Source organism: Talpa occidentalis, unplaced genomic scaffold (genome assembly GCF_014898055.3).
Source record: "Talpa occidentalis isolate TD23 unplaced genomic scaffold, MPIMG_talOcc4v2.1 talOcc4.9, whole genome shotgun sequence".
Lineage (NCBI taxonomy): Eukaryota > Metazoa > Chordata > Mammalia > Eulipotyphla > Talpidae > Talpa > Talpa occidentalis.
Window position 1 is genome coordinate 21,681,799 of NW_023605305.1, and position 5,980 is coordinate 21,687,778.

The window sequence follows — 5,980 nt, forward strand, 5'->3', positions numbered from 1 at the left end:
GTCCTGTCTATCCTTGGGGCTGGCGATGGGGGTGGCAACAGGTGGCCTCCTGAGTTCTAAGAAGACCATAAGCAGCCAGGCCCTGGGGATATCTACCCCTACCTAGAAGCAGTCTTAAGCCCCCTACCCGAGGTCTTCCATTTTGTCATGAGTTGCTTCATTTATTCGTCGAACAAATATGCTCTGTGTGCACCAGGCCATGGGCTCCATGCTGGGGATGCAGCCGTAGGAGAAGAGGCAGCCTCAGGTCACATGGAGTTTGCATAAGCATTGTAGACACTGGGAGCCAGTGTACTATTCAGCAGCCATTCCCATCACCCCTTCCTCATTCCAGACAGAATCCTGATTTTGTTCAGGAGGCTATCTTCCTTCTAGATCACTTCCTGTGCTTCAGCAGAGGTGACTCCTAATCCCAGGGGTGAATCCTGATGGTAATGAGCTAAAAATGATCAAAATAAAAATGATTATTCCAAGCCCCTTGTGACCGACTGGTTAAGGTATGGAAGTGTGATACAATTCCAGCCAACAGATGTTCAGAAAAACATCTGGTGCTTCAAAGAGAATTTCCTCACTAAAAAAAAAAAAAAAGAGGAACCAACCTCTAAGATGACTTCCCAGTAACCCCTGCTTCCTAGTGTTCCTCCTGGGTCCCCAGGCTGTACCAGGGCTGGGCTGAGTGGCCAGGAATACAACAGAAGTGATGGTGTCAAGTCTGTCCAAGAAAAGACATCATAGCGCCTGACTTGGTTGCACTCCCTCTTGGATCACTCCCTCTGGAGGAAAGCAACTGCCACGTCGGGGCTTGATAGAGAGGCCCATGTGTCAAGGGACCGAAGCCTTCTGCCAACAACCACATGAATAAGCTTGGAAGTGGGTCCTCTAGCCCCTGTTCAACCTTCAGATGACTTTAGCCCTGGCCAAAAGCTTGACTATAACCTCATGAGAACCCACCAGCTAAGCCACTCCTGGGTTTGTAACCCTCTGAAACTGTGAGATAATAAATGTTGTTTCAAGCTAATAAGTTTTGTGATGATTTGTTACATAGCAATAGTTAATTAAGCTATAACAAGGAGAAAATGCTGCTGGTGTGATGTGAGCTCTCTAACTGATGCCTGGAACTGCTGCATCCAGCCTGCTAACTACCTTGAGGACAAAGCCAACGACAAGTTCCCTGAGAACATCACTGAATTAACCAGCCCCCCAATCCATCCCACCTTTCTAGATAACTTTCCTTCTTGCTAAAGCCAGTGAAGACAGATTTTCTGTGATGTGCAGCCAAAAGCTTCTAGCTCATCTAGAAACACAGAAGACACACAAACATAAGTGCATTTCTGTTGTGAGCTACAATGAAGGAAACAAGCTGGCTGGCAGGTGGCCAATAACCAGGAGACCTACTCAGAGAAGACTTACCCTCCAAAGAAGACACGGTTAAACTGGACCTGAGGAGGAGCCAACCAGTGAAAAAAAGCAGGGAGAAGAGCTACAAGTGGAGGCGTATTAAGTGGGAAGCCCTGGAGGAACAAGAGCAGTGTTGCTGGAGCAGGGGTGGTATGAAAATGGGGAGAGCCAGATGGGGTGGGAGAGGTGGCACCAAGTCACAGTATGATGAGGATGAAGCGGGAATAGAACAGCTTCTAGGCCTCTCCTTGGTGAGAGCTCTCTTGCACACCAATTCTGGCCCCCCGCCCACCCCAGCTTATATTCACACTGTCAGAGGCATCAACAATTCCCTGAAGACAGTATCCTTGGAATATTCTTTTTTAAAAAAGATGTATTTATGCATACAAGAGCTGGGGTACAGGCCAGAGGTGCAGGGAAGAGAGAGGATTCACCAGAGGCAGAGTGGGAAACAGAACAGGCAGACTGACTGAAATACACTGCTGAGGGGAGCAGCGGGCAAGACAGAGAGGTCTACTGCACCATGTGGGTAGCTCCCTGGCCAGGGATCTGCAGTGACTGGTAATACCTTCATAGTGCTGAGAAGCCCCCTTGCGCCACCAGGGAGGCCCAACCTCGGAATATTCTTACATGGGATCACTCATTTATTCACTCAATAAATAGTGCAGCAGGACCTCCCTGGTGGCGCAAGGGGTTAAGACACAACCTATGAAGCTATCAGCAGCGACTGCAGCACGAGTTCGATCCCCAGCCAGAGAGAAGACCCACATGGCACAGCAGACCTCTCCTGACTCGCCTGCTGCTCCCCTCAGCAGTGTACTTTGGTCAATCTACCTGTTCTGTTCCCCGCTCTGTCTCTGGTGAATTCTCACCCTCCACACCTCTGGCCTGTACCCCAGTTCTTGTATGCATAAATAAATAAATCTTTTAAAAAGTAAATAAATAGTGCAGCAGCAGCTAGGCTGCTGTGATGGTAATAAAAAACCAGATGTGGAAGCTCCTGGAGCTTCCTAGTGGGAAAGATAGGTATTAAGGGCCTCCCTGGTGGCACAAGGGGTTAAGCATCTCAATATGAAGCAATCCACAGCCTCTGCAGCACAAGTTCGATCCCCAGCCGGCCAGGGAGAGACTCACATGGTGAAAGCGACCTCTCCTGGCTCACCTGCTGCTCCCCTCAGCAGTGTATTTCAGTCAGTCTGTCTGTTCCGTTCCCCACTCTGTCTCTAGTGGATCCTCTCCCCCCCCATCTCTGGCCTGTACCCCAGCTCTTGTATGCATAAGTAAATAAATCTTTAAAAAAAAAAAGATATTAACCAAATAACCAGCAAACAAATACAAACTTAGAAAAGTGGCCAGTGCTATGAAGGTGGCATAGAGGGAGCAAAAAGAGCATTTTACAGGATCCTAAGTTGGGGGTCAGATATCTCTGAATAAATGGGGTTTAATCAGATTTGATGGGTAAGTGTTGACTGCACAAATTCAGGAGCATAAAGAGAAGAGAGAAGCACTTTCCAGACAAGGGGGAAAGCATGTGCAAGGGTACTGCATGTAGAAGAGGTGTTGGAGTCTGCAGGACTGTAAACATATCTGAAGGAGTCTGTATTTGCTCTCCACTGAACCCTAGGCATGGTACAACAGACACTCTATTTGTTGAATTAAGAAAGATCTGTTGAGGGGGTGGAGCCTGCACGAGGTGAGCCAGACCATGCACGGCCTTGTAAGGCTGTGGGCAGTAGTCTGGCTTGTATTTCAAGGGCTATAGAAAGCTGCTACTGAAGGCTATTTAACAGGGTGGGAAGGGTGACGTGGTCAGGTTGGCATTTTTATTAGACCATTCTGCTGGGTATAGACCTGAAGACCAGTTCAAAGTGATTGCTGAGGTTCAGAAAAGAGATGAGAGAGTCATAGGCTCCGGAAATAGAGGGAGAAAAATGAACAACTTTAATTTGCCTACTTATTCAAGAAACACTTTTTAAAGAAGATTGATTTATTTATGCATCCAAGAACTTGGGTACAGGCCAGAGGTGTGGAGGCTGAGAGGAATCACCAGAGACAGAGTGGGGAGCAGAACGGGCAGACTGACTAAAATACACTGCTGAGGGGAGCAGCGGGCGAGACAAGAGAGGTCTGCTGCGTCATGTGGGTAGCTCCCTGCCCGGGGATCGAACTCATGCTGCACTGGCTGTGGATAGCTTCATAGTGCTGAGACTTAACCCCTTGCACTACCAGGGAGGCCCCAAGAAACACTTAATGAGCATCTACTATGCTCCAGGTACATAGATGCTATAGATTTTTAGGTGAGCAAAATTGAAATGGTCCTTATGTTCATGGAGCTTAGCCTAGAAGAAGAACTAGATGTTAAATAATATTATGAAGAAGTGGACAATTATAATTGACAAATATGAAAAAGTATGTGGTGCTAGAAGAGTATATAAGGAACTTGACTTGATCAGGGAAGTCAAGGAGTGTGTCTCTGAGAAAGCAATGCTGGAGCTACGATCTGAAGGAGTAGGAGTTAAGGCAGAAAGGTGGGGTTCCAGCTGGAGAGACAGCCTGTGCAAAGGCTCTGTGAGTCAACGACGGATCACATATCGGACTGCGTCCCAATGCCCTATCACACAGCCTAGGCATGTAGTAGGCTATACAGTCCAGGTTTGCACAGTTACAAAATTGCCTAATGGGTGGGTGTGTGTCTCACAACACATCCCTGTCATCAAGTGATAGGACTGGAGCTGGAACACGGAGGGTGGCCCTAGAGAAGTCGGCAGGATATGCCACACCGGACTATGAGCTATGTTACCAGTTCCGTCTTTATTAGAAGTGGGGAGAAACTGTTGAAAGATTTCAGCAGGTGGATAACATGATCAGGCTGATGATTTGAAAGGATTTTTCAGGGCTCCCTCCTGAAAAAGGGTCTCAGCTGTGAGAGGCAGAGGAGTCCCAGGTGGGGTCCGGACAAGAGCACCCCTTCTGGAGAAATGATGGGCACTGCTAGGTCCAGCCAGCACGCAGACAGGAGGTGAAAAACGGGCTTGGACATGGGGGAGAAAAAAAGAGGCATCAAGGATGATCCCAAGTTTTCTGGGTCAAATAACCAGACGGATGCCGGGATCTTTCACTGAGAAGGGGAGCTCTGGAAGAGAGCCAGGCTTCAGGGGACTGGTCAACCGAGAAGTCTGAGGCTAACAATGCCTTGTACTGGTCTGGCGCTGAGGGCCTGGGTCTGACCCCACAGCCTGGGAGGAAAAAGCCAGGAGGGCAGGAGTGGGGGGGGTTAGTAAGGGGGGGCGGGCGGGGGTGGGGCCTCTGGCTGGCCTGGGCTCTTCCAGGAAGCCCCTGGACGGGGCGGGCTTTGGAGGAACTGACCCAAGCTGCGGGGAGACTGGCCCCCCTGTCTATTTCCTGGTTTCCCGCCGGAGCCTGAGGAATGTCCGGCCTCTTTCTGCGCGAGACTGAGGAGAATGCAGGCGGAGGCAGGGGGCCCTCCCCGAGTCGCCCGCCCTCTCTCCAGCTCGGCCCATTCCCGGCTGCGCCAGAAGGGGCAGCGCCCTGAGGCCACGAGGGCCCTTCCCTCCTCCTGCCGCGATCCCTGCCGCCCCCGCCCCGATCCCCGGCCCCCTACAGCCACCACACACGTTTTGGGGGCCCGGCCTCCCCAGTTCCACGCGCGGGAGTCGGGAGGGCCTTCCTCAAGGAGCAGCCGGCACCCCCAACTCAGGCTGGGCCCCGCTTCCGCGTGCGCGAACATCTGGCTCCCCCTCGTGGCTAAACGCGCGCGTTGGCAAGAGGCGGGGTGGGAGCCCCGGGCGTCGCGGCCAGGGCGCCGGGCTGAGGGGCGGCAGCGGGCTCGCTCCGCGCTTGGAGTAAAACTGAAATAATGCGGAGATTAGCTTGGCCCCTGCGCAAGGACGACACGCACATTCGCGAAGCGTTCTGTATTTTTTCTCATAAGGTGGGGGAAGGACTGGATGTGTGTCCAGATCTAGCCAGTGGGTCACGCCACAGCCGCGAACAATTGCCCTGGCCTCTCTGAGCTTCACTTTCCTCACCTGCAAGTTCGGGCTGGTGATAGGGGCGAGGGCATTCGTTGAGCTAACACAGAATAAAGGAGTTTTGTGTGTTGCCAGGCCCCGGTCCCCACCCACCTGGAGAAGCCTTACCCTGGGGCAGCTGGACATGCCCTTTCCCAGGCCACCCAGCTTCCCAACAGCCAGGTTAGACATAGGCGGATGTGGCCAGACACTGAGCACTAATTTGATCCCCAGGACCAGGCTCCTACTTTGGGGGGACTTAGTCTAGAAAGGGAAGGAGTCATAATACAATATAAGAAGTCAGTGGTGGAACCAGGACATTAAGCATCTTTTTTTTTGTGCTTACAGGTCATTTGTATGTCTTCTTTGGAGAGATATCTGTTCAAATCCTTTGTCCATTTTTAAAATTGGGTTGTTTGGTTTTTGTTCTTGTGTTTTAGGGTTTTGTTGTGGTTTTTTTTTTTTTGTAGTGTGGATATTAATTGCTTATCAGATATGTGACTTAAAAATATTTTCTCCCACTTTGTGGGGTGCCTTTTCACTCTGCTGAA

General features: G+C 50.7%; 1 non-coding gene across 1 annotated transcript; it reads left to right on the plus strand.

Annotated features, from left to right (window-relative positions):
• Positions 1-5,239: 5,239 nt before the first annotated feature.
• Positions 5,240-5,341, plus strand: LOC119237305 (U6 spliceosomal RNA). Its single transcript, XR_005123251.1, has one exon. It is a non-coding gene; the product is annotated as a U6 spliceosomal RNA (small nuclear RNA).
• Positions 5,342-5,980: the final 639 nt, after the last annotated feature.